Source organism: Danio rerio, chromosome 20 (assembly GCF_049306965.1).
Source record: "Danio rerio strain Tuebingen ecotype United States chromosome 20, GRCz12tu, whole genome shotgun sequence".
Taxonomy (NCBI): Eukaryota; Metazoa; Chordata; class Actinopteri; order Cypriniformes; family Danionidae; genus Danio; species Danio rerio.
The window spans coordinates 33,107,395-33,129,150 of record NC_133195.1 but is presented as its reverse complement, the minus strand read 5'-3'; the positions used below and the strand labels follow the sequence as shown (position 1 = coordinate 33,129,150).

The window sequence follows — 21,756 nt, the reverse complement described above, 5'->3', positions numbered from 1 at the left end:
AAAGAAGGTGGGATTTTGACATTCAATGACAAGTTTCAAACTTGCTGCCATTTACTCCATGCAATTCCACAGATCGCTTTTGCAGATGCAGAGATTTTCCACTGAGCTGTTTTCCCCCAATCATTTTGTCATGTTTCTCCACAGATTAAGGCAACGGTCCATAGCAGGACAAATTGTGTCGGCACGGTGGAAAAAAAGATTGAGCTTGAGTCATGTGCTATCAGGCCAGGCCTTCTGTGCAGTTATGATGCTCCAGCTATATAAAATGCAGCCAATAGTTCACATTCATGCAGAAGAAATGGCAGGGCATACAGTTCATAAAACCATTCCACTGCAGATTGTTGCAGCACATTGAATGCATAAGAATGGTTTTACAGTCTGTTTACATCTTGCTTTGTATAGTGAGACACTTATATTTGAGAAACTGCAATTTGCATTTATTTTCATTACAATCAGAGTGAGAAGTGTACTTTTACAAGCAATAACACCATATCAAAGGATTAGTTCCCCCCAGAATCAAAATTATATATACATATATATATATATATAATTATTATTACTCGCTTTAATGTCGTTTCAAGACCCTACATCCAGAAAAATAACCAAAAATATTGTAAAAAAATGTGACTTCATTGTATCAACTGTAAGCACATGAAGCTCCATGAACACTTTATATTGTTGTTTGTTAAATGTTACTGTTCAGTAAATGACATTTGATTTCAATTGAAGTAGCAGGCTAATTATTAAAATTGCTTTGTTTTATAAACCACCTCATAAAATGTTATTAACGGCTGACGTTACATTATTTCACCGTTAGGTGGCAATCAGCCTTTCAGGCTAAAGGAGCAAACGCGTTTCCTGTAAGAATATTTTATATTAATATCTGCTAAAACACGTTACAGAACAGGTAAATCACACTTTAAGCCGACTTCTTTCTTTAATATGTTGTATTTCTTTATTTATACTATAGTAATGTTGTAGGGTTTGTTTTGGCTTGACCTTTATGGGGTTATTGTTTGTGAATACTTGGATGTGACAGAAATACAGGATGTTGATTTACGCCTTTCGGCCTTTTAATCTTGATATGTGAGCAAGATCCTCTGTTTTGTCATCACTTAATACTCTAAATCATGCAAGGGAAAATATTCACATACTAGTTTATAATGACGTTTTTAAATTAGCTACAGCTTTCCTTGTTTAGGAGGTCTGCTATAGTGGATAGTAAAATAAAGTGTAAGAAAGTTCCCTCACATAAGAGTTTTTCGGACTCTCCGTGTTTTTTTTATTTTTATTTACACTACTTTTCCGTCGATCTTTTGTCTAAACGCAATGTCACAGTACGCATTCATCACTGCAGTGCTAGTAATATACAATCATGTCACACTGATGCTGGTGTGATATTGCTCAAATATACATATAGTAGTCAACGATTAAAGCCATCTATAAAAGTTGTCTTAAAACTATTGAACAATCCCCATTCAATTTTGAAAATCTTTTTTTGATCCACTTCGTCTACTGTGTGTTTTTAGCATACTATACCAGTAAAATTTAACATTCATTCATATCCTGCATATATTTCACGCAGCAGATGCCCTTCCAGCTGCAACCCATCTGTGGGAAACATGTAAAGTTTAACAGTATATTTGATTTTGCTTCTAAAAGTTAAAACCATGACAAAAAATAAAATAAAAAATACATTCATTAGATTGTTCTAGCTATTGTGCATACTCACTTGAACAGAACAAGACCATGACACCAACTTCCATTACGGCTGTTTCTAAAGAATGCAATAGATGTCAACCTGTCAACCAAACTATGAACCTACCATTAGGCATGGGCCATAACGGGTTTCAAGGTATACCCCGGTTTGAAAAAGTCAAGGTTTTAAAACCACCAAACAATTATATGTAACATTTTTTTAAATGTGTTTCTTAGTTTTTTATGACAACAGTATCTGCAGTAGAAAAAATATCCAAAGATGCCTATTTTAAGTTGTAAAGAAATCTGTTTTTGAAACTAATGAAGACAGCACAAGTCAATGATTAATTTAGCCTGACATGTTTACTGTTTAAAAATTTTTAAATGTTTTTTTCAGAATGAATACATATTGTGTTCAAAGGGGAAAAAGTTTTCGTTTTTACCCAGACCTTTAAAAAGAAGTTATTTTAGAGCAGTAATCACAATACTGTAAAACCTTGATATTTTTATCCAAGATTATCATACTGTCAGAATCATATACCGGCCTGAAGAGATGAATCAAAAACACATTTTAGCTATATTTTACAAGATATGTGAAAATGAATTGGATCAGTACTTTTGGCGATGGATGTGACCAGATCACATAAACGAATATCAAGAAATAGCCTTTATTATTATGCTCTGAATAATTTTCTCCCGTCTTTTAAAGTAATTTCTACTTTGACAGTAAATCTTCTACCAAAATGACAACCTTTTTGTTTACAAGTTTTTGGGCATTCAAGTAGTTGCTGTCATGTGATCTGGGTTAAAGGATCTGGAGGCGGGAATTCTTGAAGTCAGACAGTCTCTTGTGTTATTTTCATACATATTACAAAACAAAATGTCGGGGAAATTACAGTTTTAAACCAAAAATGACCACTGTGTCAGATTAAGAAGACCTGGAGTCAGAGATTCATTTAAAGAACGTTTACTGAAGATAATTTACAGTTTCATCTGCAGAAGCCGCTTTAGTACTCAGTTCGTAGGCTGCTCTGCTTATACAATCTCAAATCAATAACAATCATAATCTAACATACGTCACTAACTGCGTCATACATATAGCTTTTTTTAAACTGATTGGTTAAAATACAGATAGACAATTTCCAAATAGGTACACAGAGGTGGGGTAGAACACATACACAAAGCACAGACTGTTTTATTTTCAAGGTTGTTTCTTGTGCTCTCAGTCATCTTATCAAAACTGGTCAAATATACATAGCAGAGCAGACTAATACAAAGACAGCTTCTCTTATAACTGAATCATTTAAAAGCATTAGTTCTGTCACACGGTATTATTCAGATCTAGAGACAGCCGTTAAAGTAGCATCAAACGTCCAGTTCCACTTGGGAGGTCTAAAATGTATGCTCTCTTTAATGGGCCTGAAGATGCTGAGAACAAATAAATTGGCCTACAGAAACAGCAATGACACACATATCATTCCAGTTTACTCTGAAAAGGGATGACACTAAGGTCAGCATATAATCTAGGCTCTTAAACACAACTCAACATTATAAATAATCATTAAGACTTAAGGAAGAATATCGGTTACTCTATCCTTCAGGAAATATCCATTCGAAAATCCAGTCCTTCGCAGAGAACATTTGTTTTCAAGTGTAATTAATTCATTTTAAATGAGAGATTTCAAGTTTTTTGTGGATATATTTATCATGTATGTGAGGAAAGTATTGCATTTTGGCAACCCCATAGGTTTCATATCTGGGTGGACTGAACCGAGCCCCTCCCTGGAGAATCATCAGACTAGTGATCAATGATTGGCTTTGCCCACATGGAAAGAACCTATATGAGGATATATGCACATATATGAAACCTATATGCAGTATATATGCACATATATGATAATATGCTGTAAATATGTGTGTATATGCCACATATAGGCAAAATTGAGGTGCATATATGTGCATATAAAGGCCATATATGTATACTGTATTGCTTCTTTATATCCACATATAAGCCCTATATGTACATACAAGATATGTCTCCTATATAGCTAATATATCTCACTTTGCCAACTGTCATACATGATAATAACAATAACCAAGAACAACAACAACAAAAGTGCAAAAACTTATGTATGTGCGTGAACACTTGAAATTGGTATCATATGTAGTTGGCATTTTATGGAATTTAACAATGGCAAATAAGTGAGAGGAGATAAAAACTGTGATGTTTTTCATATTTTCCTGAATCATTTACAAGGTCAATTCTTTCTCTAAGGTTGTGGAAAAGAGCGAAATGTATAACACAATAGTTTGTCTTTTTTTTATTTTGTCAATCAAGCCTTTTTTCCAATTTCAAGTCACTTCCATATTCATCCCACATGGAAAGAACCTACATAAACATATATGTTTTAATATAGGTTTTGATATAGGTTTTGAATATATGTGACATATATAAAATTGGCCGTTTTCCAATATTATATGTACAGATATGTGCACATATATGTACATTTATGTACATATAATTTAGGAAAATTAAGCCAATTTTGTATATGTCACATGTTCAAAACCTATATCAAAACCTATATTAAAACATATGTTCATATAAGTTCTTTCCGTGTGGGTGGCTTCTTTGCTAGAAAGCAGACCTTCGTTCAGTAGATCTGCCGTATCGACATTACATTGTTACCCGTTCAAAATGAACTATATGAGTGACAAGTCTTAGGTATTATATAGTCTTTGCCATAGTTTCAGTTGCAGAAAAAAAGGTCAGCCTGACAACGTGTCCTGACGACACAGGTTGCGACAATGCGACAGATGATAAAAGCTATCTTTTCCTTGTTAAAAGGAGTTTTATCCTAACAATCCATGATGGCATGCACAGAATTATTATTTCAGAAATGGTTTCTATGATTTTACAGCTGAACAACAGCATAAACTACTATGACAATGATCTTCTCAGGTGTTGGTTATGTGCTCAGTAACCTATCGAATGCTACTAATGTGACTGTGAACACCATTTACATGACGTTTACTGCCCTACTGAAAGCACTGGTAAATAAACATGAACATTAGAGCACTGAAAAATATTTATTGAATTTGCAAACAATTTATATGGGCTGAATTTAAACAAGCAAATTTAGTAATATTCAACTTGTTTATTTGTTTGTTTATTTAAATTAAACTACTTACCTTATACGAATTTTGTAAATCCAATGAATAATTTTTTTTCAGTGAACTGTGAATAGGATAGTATTAATAATATTAGTTTTTGTAAAATGTTAAACTTTACATTTATGTTGGAATTGCAGTTCACAATTCTGCTCTTCTCTGTGTCTGTGGTATTTAAATGTTTCTGTCTTATTTGCACAGCCAAATTGCTTGCATCACATGGTGTTAGGACACGATGTGAGAATGAGTCACTTAACAGCTACACTTTGTTTTGGATTAATTATTTCAAGATAGTTAAACATTTCACCTGTGTTTTGTCGGCATTGGCATTATTTGTTTTTCCTTTTTATTCTTCTTCTTATTAATTATTTATTTGTAATGACCAAAAACAAAATAACCAAAGTGTAAAAAAATGAGTATGTTTATGGTCCTCATAGTTCTAAATGTCCTTGAACAGCCTGAGCATGTGGAGATGTAGACAGCAGCAGACATCTCTCATTTCTCTGCAGTCAAACAGGCTGCATTGTGATTAATTACAGTATATTATGCTCATTCATGCAGACACATGAACACACACACACATAGACAGAAGGCTCTTTGCTGTGAAGGAAGACAAGTGTTTGTTGGGCTGAGCTTAAATGACAAAGGGGCCTGAACTGCACACTCAGCACTTTGCTTTGAGAAAAGGTCAGTGTGAAATATCTGATGCATCTTTATTACAGTGAAATATTACAGCTTATTTTTGCACACTCAGTTCTTGCTTGAAAAAAAAGAAGGTTTACCATCACAGATGAGTTTGTCTTTTTTATTATGAATTAATTTTAAAGTTTTTAGATGTAAAGTTCTTAAGACATAAAAGACTTGGTTAAGGTTTTTATCTGTCAAAATCCTTTGCTTATAATGGGGTAACTCTCAACTACAAGTTACATTTTACTACGCTTAAAAAATGCAAAGAAAATCAAGCTTATAGGAAAAAGCATATACTACATTGACCACAAGTTAAATCAGTTATTAATATTACATCCATCCTCTTATTTGTGCATGCAATTAGGATATCTTTTAATGACAACTCAGCCAAATATGCTTGTTCCTTTGGGCATGATTAATTTTATCACAAATCATAAACTCGAAGCACAACTATGCATTATGCTTTCAGAATTTGTATATATATAATAATGATATATCATTTATTTTTTCTTTATTGATATGGTGTTGTTATTATTATTATTTAACTTGAATATTTGTTTTACTATAGATTTTGTTTGAGAATGCAAGATACGTTATGGGAATAATGTTTGTTTAAATGTATGCTTGAATGTTTAATAGATTTATTCTTAGTTATAAGTGGAAAATGTCTAACTTTAGACCGTATGAAATTCTTTTACAGAACTGTCACACTTTCCTGTGTACTAGGCTCATACACTGATGGATACTAACCAGCAGGAGGCGACAGAGGCCCAACAAACCTCCACTGACCCACAGGTAATGTGAGACTTGTGTGCATCTGTTGTCTTTGCATGAGCTCCGTTCTGTCTGTCACTGTTTGTCTCAGTGTGTGATCCAGCAGCCCCAACAGACTGTAACTGAGAGAGACACTCTGAATCACACTCTCTCTCAATCCTAATTAAGGTGAGCTCAACTATAAACTTCATCATTGAATGGACAGTAAAAATTAATCTGAAGCTATATTAAGATATGCTTCCGCTATTATTACAGTTCATACTGTAATGTTGTGATATACAAATTTGTTAATGTGATTTAAAGGTGAATTTTCAGCAACATTACTCCAGTCTTGAGTGTTACATGATCATTGAGAAACACACACACACACACACACACACACACACACACACATATATATATATATATATATATATATATATATATATATATATATATATATATATATATATATATATATATATATATATATACAGTTGAAGTCAGAATTATTAGCCCCCTTCACATTTTTTTCTTCTTTTTAAAATATTTTTCACAATATGTTAGATAATATTTTTTCTTCTGGAGAAAGTCTTATTTGTTTCATTTCGGCTAGAATAAAAGCAGTTATTCATTTTTTAAACGCCATTTTAGGGACAAAATTATTAGCCCCTTTAAGCTATATTTTTTCTCGATAATTTACTAAACAAACCACTGTTATACAAAAACTTGCCTAATTACCCCTACCTGCCAAGTTAACCTAATTAACCTAGTTAAGCCTTTAAATGTTACTTTAAGCTTTACTTACTTTAAGAGTTATTAAAACTATTATGATTAGAAATGTGTTGAAAAAATCTGCTCTCCGTTAAACAGAAATTGAGGAAAAAATAAACAAGCGGTCTAATAATTCAGGGGGGCTAATAATTCTGACTTCAACTGTATATATATACACGTATATGGTAGCAATGTCGCTGATTCAAGCCTCAACTGGGTCAATTGGCATTTCTGCGTAGAGTTTGCATTTTCTCAAAGTGTTTGCGTAGTTTTTCTCCGGGTGCTCCGGTTTCCCCCACAGTCCAAAGACATGCGCAATAGGGAAATTGGGTAAACTAAATTGTCCGTATAGTGTGTATGTGTGTGTGTGAGAGAATGAGAGTGTATGGGTGTTTCCCATTGATGGGTTGCAGCTTTTTGGACTGTTATGGTTATTTTTCTCCCAATTTCTGTTTAATGGAGGTAAGATTTTTTTCAACACATTTCTATCTATCTATCTATCTATCTATCTATCTATCTATCTATCTATCTATCTATCTATCTATCTATCTATCTATCTATCTATCTATCTATCTATCTATCTATCTATCTATCTATCTATCTACCTATATGATCATAAAATTAATCAAGAAACATATTATGATCAGTGTTAAAAACAGCTAGACTGCTTCATATTTTCCAAAAATATTTTTTTTTTACTAATGTAGGACCTATTAAATTGTTCAAAAGTTAAGAGATTTATAATGTAAATCTAATTTATTTATAAAAGAAATACATTTATAGTAAATTTAATTTAAAAATAAATATTTAAAAAACTGTATAATATATATGTTTCTAAGCACAAAGTTATATTCATAAGAAAATCATGTATGAATGATTTCTAAATAAGGGAGTAAGCTTAAGGAAAATGAATAAATGGATCATGTGGCACTGAAGACTGGAGTAATGATACTAAAAAAATTCACTGGAAAAAAATGAAATTTTAAACATTATTTTAAACTGTGATATCATTTCACAGTTACAGCTTTTACTGTATATTTGATCAAATAAACGCAGTCTTGGTGAGCAGAATATATTTCTTATAAAAACATAAAAAACTGATCCCAAACTTTTGGCCAGTAGTGTCAATACGCATTGATGAATTAAAAAAGCTAAAAAAAAAAACCCAGCAAATCTATAAATCTACTTCTCATCACCCAAGGGAGAGAATCATTTCACCTAGATGCCCTGATCTGATATGAAACGCTCCATGAAATTCAGATTTGTAATATCCGTAATACATACGCAGAAACGCACACACACACAAACTGGTTTTCTGCCTCCACCTTGCCCTCCTCTCTATTTCACCAACCCTCTCCATCAATTTCTGTCGGTTAGCTGCCAAAAAGAAGGATATGCTCAGGAATTAACTCTTTTTTTTTTCTTTTTCTGAACCCTTCCCTTCCAGCATGTTTGGATTTTCTCTGTTTGATCTGGACTGTTAAATAAGACGAATGCTATTAGAAATTCATGGCTGTGCCGTGCCATCAATAAATGATTAGTTTGCAGTGCTTGCCAGTGATTGATTGGCTGGGCAGGGGATGTATTGGAACCAGACTCATTCAATGCCACGGCGAGTCGCTGGGGAACGGCTTAGCTTATCAGTGCCCAAACAACTTAAAGCGGTGTTTGTTAAGAAAGGGAGAAAAAAATGAAAAGACAGAGCGAGCTAAGATTTAAAGACTACTGAGTTAATTGCAATTATTTGCTTGGATTTGATAGGTTTGACATTCAGAATACATAATTGTGTCTTTTTTTTATACCAAAACTTCATTTGTTTCATCAGAAATCCAATACAGTACTGTCATATTTGAAGTAGCACTATTTCATTCATTCATTTTCCTTCAGCTTAGTCCTTTTATTTATCAGGGGTTGCCACAGTTGAAAGAACCACCAACTTATTTAGCACGTTTTACACAGCGGATGCCCTTCCAACTGCAACCGAGTACTGGGAAATATCCATACAGACTCATTCACACACATACACTATGGGCAATTTAGTTTATTCAATTCAGCTGTACCGCATGTCTTTGGACTGTGGGGAAAACCGGCGCACCCAGAGGAAACCCACATGAACACGGGGAGAACATGCAAACTCCACATTGAAATGCCAACTGATCCAGGTGGGACTCAAACCAGCGACCTTACTGCTGTGAGGCGACAGTGCTAACCACTGAGCCACCATGTCACCCACTATTTCAAAAACTGATTTTAGTTTAAATATTTGTTTGAATATTTTTTTTGATTTTTCTTAAACTTTTCATGAATGAAATTCTTGTTTATTTCTTTAAATCAGTCAATCAATTAATCAACATTATTTTACTCACCATAAACCAGCTTAAAAATACTTTAATACTTAATAATTTTGGTTTGTTAGTGGCTAAATTGAGTACAAAAAGTAGTGCTATATTGTTTGTTTAAAGACAGTTGGTCTGAAACACTGTGATGTATAGTTAAACAAGATAAAACTGTCATAAAATAAATCCATAGCAGGTAATTTTTCTGCATTTGTCCAACAAAACATGGGGTTTGTGTTTAACCTGAAAGTTTTTAAATCCAAAATTCAGTTTATTCTGTTTAACACAAGTACAAGTTGCTCATTAGCACCACCTGGCAACTCAAAGTTGCTACTACAGTACAACTATCAACTGTTATAATAAACTAAAATAAATATGCTCAACACGTGACTCAACAACAAATATATGAACTGCAGTAAAAACACTTTCAGAAAAGGTGTATGATTACTGCCACTGGGATGGTTGCTTTAGAAAATGGTACACATACCTAGAGGGTCCATATTGGTATCTTAAAGGTATCTAAAAAGTACATAAAGTATACTTCTTCATTCATTCATTCATTCTTTCATTCATTCATTCATTCTTTCATTCATTTTCTTTTCGGCTTAGTCCCTTTTTTAATCTGGGGTCGCCACAGCGGAACGAACCGCCAACTTATTTAGCATTTGTTTTACTCAGCGGATGCCCTTCCAGCTGCAACCCATCTCTGGAAAACACCCATACACACATTCACAATTATACACTACAGACAATTTAGTCTACCCAGTTCACCTGTAATGCATGTCTTTGGACTGTGGGGGAAACCAGAACACCGGGAGAAAACCCACGCAAACATGGGGAGAACGTGCAAACTCCTCCCAGAAACAGCATTTGACCCAGCCGAGGCCTGAACCAGCGACTTTATTGCTGTGAGGCGACAGCACTACCTCTTGTGCCACTGCGTCGCCCACTATACCTCTTCATATTTTTAGGACATATTGAGTACATTTGAAGTACCAATATGAACCCTATAGGTATCAATGTGTAGCCTACTTTTGTAAAGAAACCACCCGCTTTCTTACATTTATCCCTGAGTGTTCTGGAGTTCACTGGTTAAAGCAAGAAAATCTTAGCACTTACATGAATTTGAGATTTTTGTTCATTTGTGAGACGTTCCTTGTTTTGTAAGTAATTGACAGAAAGCTTAAGATAACATTAATATTTAATGTCCATTCCTTTCGTTTAACTGGCGTATAATAAAAAAGGGTTTTCAAGCATCATATTTCTTTATATTTTTTAAACATTTATTGTACATGGGTTTATTTTTAAAAATACAAAGAAAAAAAATCACCATTGGTTTCATTATGATTAACAAAAGGCAAACAATTAATTATATACAAAAATGTCTAGCATATTATGTACCATTTCAAGTACCACAGTGCAGTCAAACAATGCTAATTAATTGTCATTTCAAATCTTTATATACCTTGCCACTATTCTTCAAACCACTACCTGTCTGTCAGCAAGAGGATTTTAATGTGTACAGATATGTACAGATCTGAATTGTTTAATTTTTACGTATATCTGTTACACTGAATAACAAAAGAATATTTATTTTCACCAGCATTTTGTACATTTTTTATTTTCACAAAGGTTATTTGAAACATTAAACTAGTCACTTTAAGCAAATTTAGTCTCTTTTCTGCTTATAAAATAATATGCATTTTCAGTTTGATGTAGTCTCGTAGACTCCACATACTCCCAAGTTCAATGCCAAGACTGAGACGAGAGCAGCCAAGCAGCTGAAACAAGTCTCCAAAACTGCCTGTCTGCACTCATCAGGGGGGCAGATATACATGCTAACGGGATGAGTATGTGTGTGTGAACACCTTTAAGCACCGATGCTAATTCACAGGCTCGCAGACACTGCTTTAGACAGACGGCAAGAAAATCAGTGCTGCGAAGCGAATATTTTAGCTCTGCTCTAGCTCAGATAGAGTCATAAATTAATTCAGCACTTACAGGGAGTCCTCTCAACCTTGCCAGAGTCTTGCTTTTTAGTATTTCTCCCTCTTTCATTTTATATGGGGTGTGGAGACCACCGTAAATCATTCATCTCATCATAACTAGATCAGACAGACGATTGTTTGGGTCATACAGTGAATCTTTGTCTTAAAAAAAGGCTCATGTGCTGATCAGACTGCACTGCTATTTCCAACGGCAATGCAAATCAGTGCTTTTTCTGATGGATGTTTGGACATTTGCATTTTTGGTGTTCTGAAAAGTCAGTTTGTATGATGGATTCATCGAGGGAGGCTTTAAAGATGTTGTTCTGCATATTGCCTCTGTCCAGACTCCTATATGTGTTTAAAGCAATGACATCATGGTGATGAAGCCTTATATTGTGTTGTAGGTCAGTTTGATCCATAAAAAATCGAATCTTCAGAAATGTATGCCTAAAAATCTTCAAAAATACATGTACAATATTTAGTAAATGTAAATAAGCTTTAATATATCACTTAGCATGCTGTCTCGATTTAAACGAGCCCAAACACAACAGCACTATAAAAAACCTTTTGGGGAATGAAAAAAATTGTATGGATATTAAAGTTTCTTCAAGGAACCATTGCTGCCAATTAAGAACCTTTATTTTGTAATAGTGAACTGTTAAGAGCTAAAAGACAAACATAATTCAGTCATGTTGAATTAATGATGTGCTGTTTTTTTCCAGTATCATTTAAAAGTTCACACAAGTTCACATAAATACACATAAACTGGATCACAGGTGTGAAGGGTGGTATGGGAAATTTAGGCCCAATCTCAATACTACCCCTTATCCCTTCCTCTTACCCGTGAAGGGGTAGGGGTGTCCCAATTTTCTTTACCTTGAAGGTGTAGAGCTAAGGGGAGGGGCTGGATAGCTCTCGAAACTGAAATGTTTTAGGACCACACTCGAAACCAAGGGGTACGAAAATTTCCAAGAATACACCAGCTACAATGGCAGCATGGCTGCACACAGAAGTAAATAGATGAACAAATAAATTTTTGTCATTACTACAAATTTTTACAACAAACAAGCATATGTTTTAATACAGCCGCAACGGTGTTCGTGGTTACCGTCATGCTTTTTAAAAAAACGATTAAAAAGATACATTTCGCTATCTATAATCTATAATAATAACTCCTGTATAGTGTTTCGACAACATACTTTCACATCTGTCACTTGATGACACTCAAATGACTTGTCAGAAAAGAGTAGCGACTGGGAATGACCTTTTCACGGTGTTTGTTTTCCACGGTTTAAATGCACAGTACAGTTGTGATCTTATCGATGCATTATATCGTCATGATAACGATGATATCTCTGCCTTTAGAGATTTCCTGATAATCAATACCAAAACATATTATATAAAGTAGATCTAAAAAAATAACTTTATATATAAGATTACTTTATATAAGATAAAAATCTTATATAAAGGAAGACATCGCAATGACATGATTACCTGTGCAGGTGTAGCGCTGTCCCGTTTCTTAGGGGTAAAATTTGAAGCCCTTCCCCTTCACACTTCACCCCTTCACAGGGATAACAAAAAATAGAATTGAGTATAGGCCTTAGACAGTTTTGCCACAGGTCCAAGCATGATCGTTTGCTGGGAATCAAACCTTTGCTTTTGGGATTGCTAGCCGTATATATAAAAAAATAAACGCAAATATAAAAAATACTACAATAATGCTGGCTAAATTACATAAAAAAACAGCATAAAAGGTGAAAAAAGTTCTCATAATAAATAAAAAAAGAGCTCATAATAAACATTTTGGACAGACTGTTTTTAATCTTTTTTATGGATTTTCCAGAACTGTATGATCCATTTAAAAGCTCACGAATTAATACAAATTCCAGAGCATAGAAGCTTGAGAGCACACATGTTAGTTTGCCAGGTAAAAATGCAAATAAGTGCAAAAAGTCTGTTATGTTTTATAATGGACTTTGTGGAGGCTTCCGCTGAGTGCAGAGTGGTTCTTTGCCTCCATGTTGTGCATTTAAAATCGGAAGACAAGCTATTGATTATCCCTTACATACATATATATGGCTGCACAATATGATGTTTCAGTATAGCTATTGCAATGTGCACTTTCGCAATAGTCGCAGCGCATAATGTGCAATGTTGAATTTATACAATGGGATTATAGTTTACCAGGAGCCACAGTTCAGAACGAAGATTTTTGGATTCACTGAAGAGTTTAACTATAATGGAGTGAAGGTTTATCGTTTCCTTTTTTTTAAGGCCAGTGACTGTGTAAGCCATGGGTGCCCAAGCTTAATCCTGGAGTGCCAGTGTCCAGCAAAGTTTAGCTCCAACCACAATCAGACACACCTGGGCTAGCAACTTAAGCTTTTACTAAGCTTTCTAAAAACATTATTGCAGAAGTGTTGAGGCAAGATGAGCTAAAACCTGCAGGACACTGGCCCTCCAGGACCGAGTTTGGACACCCCTGGTGTAAGCATTCAGGCATGACAATTTAAATTATTCAGGCACATGAAATTTAAATGTTTGTAACTCTAATAAAGATGCATTCATTGAATTATTTAATCAATAAATACTATGTGGTGTTTTTTTTTTTTTTTTTTTTTTTTTTTTACATTTAATTCTTACCTGCATAATTAGCATTAGTAATGTACCTGAATACTGTGACGTAAAATATTTAATTTATATCTTCCCAACAATAATGGCAGCTAGCTGTCTGCCAGTCTCATATAGTCGCCCACTAAAGCTAAGCAGGGTTGCGCCCAGCCAGTACCTGGAAGGGAGACCAGAAGGGAAAGCTAGGTTGCTGCCGGAAGTGGTGGTGGTGTAAGTGAGGCCAGCAGATGGCGCCCAATCTGCAGTCTGTGTGGGTCTTAATGCTCCAGTATAGTGACAGGGACTTTATACTGCTCATTGAGCGTCGTCTTTCGGATGAGACGTTAAACCGAAGTCCTGACTCTCTGTGGTCATTAAAAATCCCAGGATGTCCTTCGAAAAAGATTATTTGGCATCCTGGCCAAATCTGCCCACTGGCCTCTATCCATCAAGGCCTCCTAACCCTCCCCAAATCATAATTGGATTCATCACTCCGTCTCCTCTCCACCAATCAGCTGGTGTGTGGTATGGTGTTAAACGGCTGCCGTCGCATCATCCAGGTGGATGGTGTACACTGGTAGTGGATGAGGTGATTCCCCTCTATGTGTAAAGCACTTGGAGTGCCCAGAAAAGCGCTATATAAATCGAAGGAATAATTATTGTTCTAATCCAGAATAATCCCCATAATCTTCTAGAATAATGTGAATCAGTCTAAATTAATGATTTTTTTTTTTCAAATAGGCTATCTGGTGAAATTGTATTCATATCGCAATACAAATCAGCAAAAAAAAAAACATTGCAATGTAAAAAAAAATTCCAATATTAGAATATATATTGAATTTCATTTTCTCTTTTAAATATTTCCCAAATTATGTGTTACAGAGCAAGACAATTTTCACAATATTTCCGAAAATATTATTTCATCTAGAGAAATTCTTATTTGTTTTATTTCGGTTAGAATGAAAGCAGTTTTTAATTTTTTGAAAGCCATTTTAAGGTCAAAATTATTATCTATAAGCTATTTTTTTTCTCGATTGTCTAAAGAATAAATCATTGTTTTGACATGCATTGACTTGCCTAATTTACCCTAACATGCCCAGTTAACCCAATTAACCTATTTAAGCCTTTAAATGTCACTTTAAGTTAAAACTAGTGTCTCGAAAAATATCTAGTAAAATATTATTTACTGTCATCATGGCAAATATCAAAGAAATCAGTTATTAGAAATTAGTTATTAAATGTGTTGATTTTTTTGTGTTGAAGATTTGAAATCTTCTCTATCTTAAACAAAAATAAGGGAAAAATTAACAGGGGGCTAATAATTCAGACCTTAACTGTATATGTATATAATTTTTGACATAAAAATATCGGTAATGATGTCAATATTTCACACTACATCTAATGCACAAACTGCTTCCACTTTGAAAGCGGCCACCATGCACCGATTTCACTGCTTATCGAGTCTTGTGTGAAATGGCCTTTACAGTCAGTTTGACCCATACCATAAAAATTGTAGACCCAAAATCCAAACATGCTATAAGGGTTAATTTAACCTTGGCCCAGTACATATTTGCCTCCCTTACACACATCAGCCAAATGTCAGTGCTCCAAATGCACCTCATATAAGCTCATGATTGACATGGTGTGATGCTGGTCTTGAAATTCCTATTAAACTCACTCACATATTCAGCCACCCGTCAGCATCAGTGTCAGGGCCACTTTACCGGGACCGCAGCCAGAGTCAGCGTGGCAGCAGAGGTCAAACATCTCTCCCTCCTGCTCACCCAAATCGCATTTCCAACACCCGCTGTTGAGGAAATTAGACCCCCTTTTCAAAGTTTATCCAAGAGTACAATTTAGATGCTGGAAATTAAAGTCATTTTTGAGCTGAAAGAAGTCAATGTGGAAACCTTTCCAGGTGACACTGGTGCTGGGGCTGGCCTTTAACAGTGACTGACAGGCTCATTGAGTCCATTCATTGTTGAGGAAAGGCAGAAGAGGGCATGAAGCGGCCTGTAAGTGACTGAATGAGTGAGTGAGAGAGTGTCAGCGGGCGAAGTAATACTGATTAATGGCCTTTCTTCAGAGGGCAGAGCGTCCACAGATCGGCCGCCAGATAAGACCGCAGAGGTACCAGAGAGGACCTCACTTGTCTATTAGATGCCTTTCTGAAGAAAATAACACGGTATCTCTGACTGATTTTATTAGAAAGCACAAAGATAAAGATGTTTTCGAGGTTTACTTGTGGTTATTAAGGGCTCTGTAAGATGATTTTATCTTTTAACAGGCTGAGTCTGAAGAGGAGAAGTGTGACTGAAAATGCCATGAGGGGAACTTTCGATGTAGAGCAACATTGAAGAGTGCCAGCTTGACCAGTGGTATGTTATAATCTCATACACATTCGTCTGTCAGTTAATTAAAAGTAGGCAAGTGCAATGTGAATTAGGAATGTCCCCCTCCAAAATAATATATATGTATATATTTTTTGTATTGTATCCAACCCAGGCTCATTCTGATTACACACCCCTATATACATTTCTGGCGAGAGCGAAATACGTCCCAGGAGCTAGTTTTTTTTTTTTTTTTTTTGCAGTTTTTGTTTTCGCAAATCCACCAAAGGCTGCTGTGTACTCTTTTTCACATTTCAAATTTCTCTCATGAGTGCCATTTGCACCTGCTGTTCTTGTGTAAATGCACCAGAGGTTGTTGTCGATTGACTAACTAACTGACTGACCAACCGACCGATGCACCACCCACCCTCTTCACTAAACCCAACGTAAAGTGTTCTAAAAAGCACAGATTGACCCGCCCACACCCTTCCCTAAACTCAACAAGTGTAGAAAATTCTAGAAAAAGAAAAGTCCTCGCCTGTTATTTCCAAGTTTTCAGATTTTACCACATTCTCACCGTGTTATTTACTTGTTTATTTTTTGGCTTTTGTCTTACCTGCTTTCTGGAACTGGTCTTCACCGAACTCGAACCCTGTTGTCACAGTCAACACTGCGTCTCAAGTCCGTCAATGTACATGTCGAGCTACTGGGCAAACTGGTAACAGCAGAAAAGCTGTCCATACGGTCAGCTGATAAGCTAGAAAAGGAACAACATCATACTGTCCGATAGCGTTTATTTTAAAGATGAAATACAGCCATTCGTTGCTCTGCCTGCATCATTTGTGATCTCCAGAAACGTATGTAGGGCTACATTTTCAGAATGAGCCTATGTTGATTGTATCATGTTGTCTGGTTTGTGCAGTTCACTTTTGACAGTTAAAAAGTTTATTTCTTGTCTAATTTAAAATCTGCATGTCAATGCAAACATGCATATAGAGGCAAATTTTTGCTGTGGGTGTGAAAAACACTGAATGGATGAAAAGTTTGCCTTGAACACTTAGTATTCATCTCAAACACTTCTGCGCAAGTTTAAAAAAGTGTCATGGCTTTCTCTCGCTCCAAATATGCTCCATCATAAGCACAACAGATATAACTTTTAATGACTTCAAAAATAATTTTGACTCTAACTAACCAACCAAGCCTTTTCCATTCAGAAAATTAATAGTACTTAGCAATACAATTTTTGTCAAGATTAGTCTATGTTTCCTATATTAAGGGAGCATGGAGAGGAAATTCTTGGCACTCCACTCTACTCACGTACTCTGGTTAACACATGCTTTAGATAGCGGATCAATGTGTTTTTGTAACAGAAAGATGGGTAGACACATGCAAGCAGTCGGAGTAATATACTGTAAAATGTTATACAGTAAGACCAAGTGATCTAGTTTTCTTGATCGCCATCATCTTCTGTGGTAAACAAACTGTGGTAAGGGATTCCCATGAGACGTGAGAATATTCCACTGAGCTTCTGCTACAAATGCATCTTATTCGTACAAGTCGTATATGTTAGTCGTATATGTTAGTCGTGCATAATATGTATTCGACTGAAGTTCGAAAAAGAAATATTTTTGTTCCAAACACACATGCAGATTGTGTGATGGGCTCAGTCCAGACTTGTGCTTTTGTGTTTCTGCAGCTTCATTGTTATGAACCCTCAGGGAGTCTGCAACCATGTTGGAATCTCTGTGAATACGTTCTTCACACATGAGAAATATATCTACATAAAGCTTGAAATCACTACATTTAAAATGAACCTACAAATGTTCTTTGGTTTTATGAGCTGTAGGAATGAACGTAAAGTACAGTCAGTCAATGATAATGCATTGAACGGACTCCCACACTTGCAAATAAAGAGGTTGCTGTCATTTCAGGAGATTTGCCATCACGAATAAGACCTGCGTGATTTGACGAGGCATTATTCAGAGGATGATAATATGTTATATGTAAGTGATTGATTCTTACTTAAGTTACATAGTCTGACCGACAGGAAAACATCTGATCGCATCATCCAGAAACGGCCATAAGGGAGGTGAACTTGTTCCCTTCGAGTGTGCATTTGTTGGGCAACCTGAAAAAAAAGTAATACAATATGAGTCGTTTGGATAAAAAAAAATAGACACATATAAGGTTAAATTTGATTGGTGATATTCAAACATCTCCAATAGTTTCCCCATCCCCATTTAAAGTGATAGGAGCAGCACTTGCATGCCCGAGAGGCATTTCAAGATGGCCACCTAATGCGGAGACTTGGATTTTGACATAATATATAATATATCTTGAGTCAACTTGATTTGACAGAACCTTTAGGGAGTTTAGATGTCAAGTCAGTACCTTTCACCCTTCAAAAGTACTTCATTCCATTCCACAGTACATTGTAATGCATCTTCCTCCAACTTTCTTGCATTTACGTAAGCATCAAGGTTAATCGTCAAGCTCATTTTGTGTTCATCACACGCATTTATTTGCACTTAATGATCTGAGCCCATTCATCAGTCAGTCAGCTGGGCATTTCTCCTCAATGAATAACAAAGTCTGCCGATACAGTACGGATGCACTTGATCAATCTCACTTCCCCCCACCCCCCTTCGTCAAAAGAAATTAGCAATAAAAAAAATCAAATTGCCATCGATCGCTCTCCATTGATTTCCTTTAGTCTTTTCCACCGCAATTACTCCTCGTGCAACAGCCGCTGTTTTCTGGTGATTGCCGGACAGCCAGCTGGGGTTACAGCCACACGCAGAGCTTCTCTCCCCTTTTCTTTTCCCTCTCCCTCTTCCTCACTTCACGATCAAGGTCAACTTTAATCAACCTCGGGGCCTGTCAGCGGCTCCGACAGCCTCAGCTGCGCCCCGCTCTCAATTCCTCTGGGCCTGGACGCGGCAGCTTACAGAATTACCCTGCTGTTCATCAAACACCCGGTTGCTCATTACTCACCGCACTCCTCCTGGAGTCATTAAGAGACCGGGATACAAAGGACTTCTAGCAAGCAGACGAATGTGCTTTGCTACAGTGTTGGGCTTCTGTAGATGGCGGGTGGCGAATGTTTGTTTATGAGTGGCGCAGTCGTGTTGCTGGTGTTTGTTTAGAGTGTGCTGCCGATGTTTACAGATTTCGTTGATTTCTGGTGATTTTCATTACACAACTTGTGTGTTTTTAGGACAGACCATGCTGTTCGTGAATAGAGTCGTACTATTAAAAGCTGACTCTTGGAATTTAAAATAGATATTTTATTGTTGTATTGTTCTGTTGGATAATCAGTGCTTGAATGAGTGGATGATGCTTGGAAGACTAAAGGACATTCGAAACTATGGGAGACATGAAATGACTGCTTGGAAATTCTCAGTTTCTCTGGGTTTACTATTTTTAGCACTGTATTTGAGTAAATCACAATTTTTGTTTTGTTCTGGAAAGTACTGATGACATATCTGTCCAAATTTTGAGTATACATATAGTCATTTAGATCATAAAAAATGTATCAATATCATAAAAATGCTTTCAGAAATGTATATTTTCACAAAAAACACAAAAACAAACCTTCAGAAGACCTACAAGATCTATATTTGGTGGAATAATACTGATAATGACAACAAAATAATTGTTTTTTTATTTTAAATATATTTGTCATTTTGGGCGACACAGTGGCTCAGTGGTTAGCACTGTTGCCTCACAGCAAGAAAGTCGCTGGTTGGAGTCTCGGCTGCATCAGTTGGGTTGGCATTTCTGTGTGGAGTTTGTATGTAGTTTCCACATGTTTGTGTTGTATGTTTTGTTAATGAAATGAATAAAGTAAATTGGCCGATGTGAATGAGTGTGTATGGAAGTTTCCCATTACTGGATTACAGCTGGAAGGGCATCTGCTGTGTAAAACATGTACTGGATAAGTTGGTGGTTCATTCCACTGTGGCGACCCCTGATGAATAAAAGGATTAGGCGAAAAGAAAATGAATTAATGAATATTTGTCATTTTCTGAAAAATGTATGAAGTTTTTTTCTTTTTTTTTATATAAATATTTTTAAGGGTTTTTCACTTTTATTATGACAGGACAGTAGGGAATTCAGACAGGAAAGCATTGGGAGCAGAGAGAGAGGATCGACAAAGTACCTCGAGCCGGGAATCGAACTCAGGCCACCATGAGCACTTTGGTGCTGTATGTCAGCGCGCAATACCACTAGGCTACTGGTGCCGACATAAAGTTTTTTTCTTATTTGTTAAAATGTTATCATTTAAATATTATGTTATGAAACAAATATTAACATCAAATCTTAATAATTCCAGTTCATAGATACAGAGAAAACGTGTTTATTTAGTTGATTAATTAGTTAAAAATTTATAATATTATTTTTAATAAGTAATTAATAAAAGGAAATACTAAACACTTACTGCATAAAGTGAATATAAAAAATGTGTAGTAAACATAAATGCAGAGATAAAAAGTTTAATATTTTATAATTCATAATTTATATCTATTTTTTTACATTTTTGTTTTGTTCTGGAAGGTCCTGATGAAATTTCTGTCCAAATTTTGAGTAAAAATGAAGTAATTTACATAATTAAAATACTGGTCAATATCATAAAAATGTGCCTTGTTTTCAGAAATGTCTACAATTTATTCTGTTAATACTTCTGTTAAAATGAATTCATTATTTGGGTCATGTTTAAAGCACATTAAGCTTATAGTTTTCATTTTAAAACACATTAATATATTTTTTTTCTGATGAACCTGTTTTTTCGGGGCGTCACGGTGGAGCAGTTGGTAGCACGATCACCTCACAGCAATAAGGTTGTTGGTTCGAGCCTTGGCTGGATCAGTTGGCATTTTTTGTGTGGAGTTTGCATGTTCTCCATGTTTGCGTGGGTTTCCTCCGGGTGCTCCGGTTTACCCCATAAGTCCAAAGACATGCGCCGTAGGTGAATTTAGTAAGCCCAGTAAATTGTCTGTAGCGTATGTGTGTGAATGAATGTCTGTGGGTGTTTCCTGGTGATGGGTTGTGGCTAGAAAAGCATCCACTGCATGAAACATATGCTGCATAAGTTGTTGGTTCATTCTGCAGTGGTGACCTCTGATCATTAAATGGACTACGCAGAGAAGAAAATGAATGAGCATGTTTTATCAATTGAGTTGTAGAGTTCCTAATGAACTTAACTTTAATTTAGGGCTTATATGTCTTGTGTGTTGTCATTGCAATGAAGTAGTAAGTTGAATATGACTTTGTACTGAAAGGGTTCATAACACTAAACCGTAGTAAAACTCTTTCTAATGACAAAATGTCATTATTCCTTTGTACCTTAATTGTAATTTAAATATCTTTATGTATTTATTCATTAATTTTCTTGTCGGCTTAGTCCCT

The 21,756-nt window shown here is 35.5% G+C and overlaps 1 long non-coding RNA gene across 6 annotated transcripts in view; it reads left to right on the top strand.

Annotated features, from left to right (window-relative positions):
• Positions 1-812: 812 nt before the first annotated feature.
• Positions 813-21,756, top strand: part of LOC141379295 (uncharacterized) — an 83,899-nt gene continuing 62,955 nt past the window's right edge. For 3 of the 6 annotated variants that reach the window (XR_012395839.1, XR_012395838.1, XR_012395841.1), the window contains exons 1-4: positions 813-907; positions 5,428-5,553; positions 6,254-6,348; positions 16,305-16,395. This is a non-coding gene — a long non-coding RNA (uncharacterized lncRNA). Of the gene's footprint in view, positions 908-5,427; positions 5,554-6,253; positions 6,349-16,304; positions 16,396-18,043; positions 20,211-21,756 lie in introns of those variants that run through there. The other 3 variants (XR_012395842.1, XR_012395840.1, XR_012395843.1) reach the window with 2 other exon arrangements.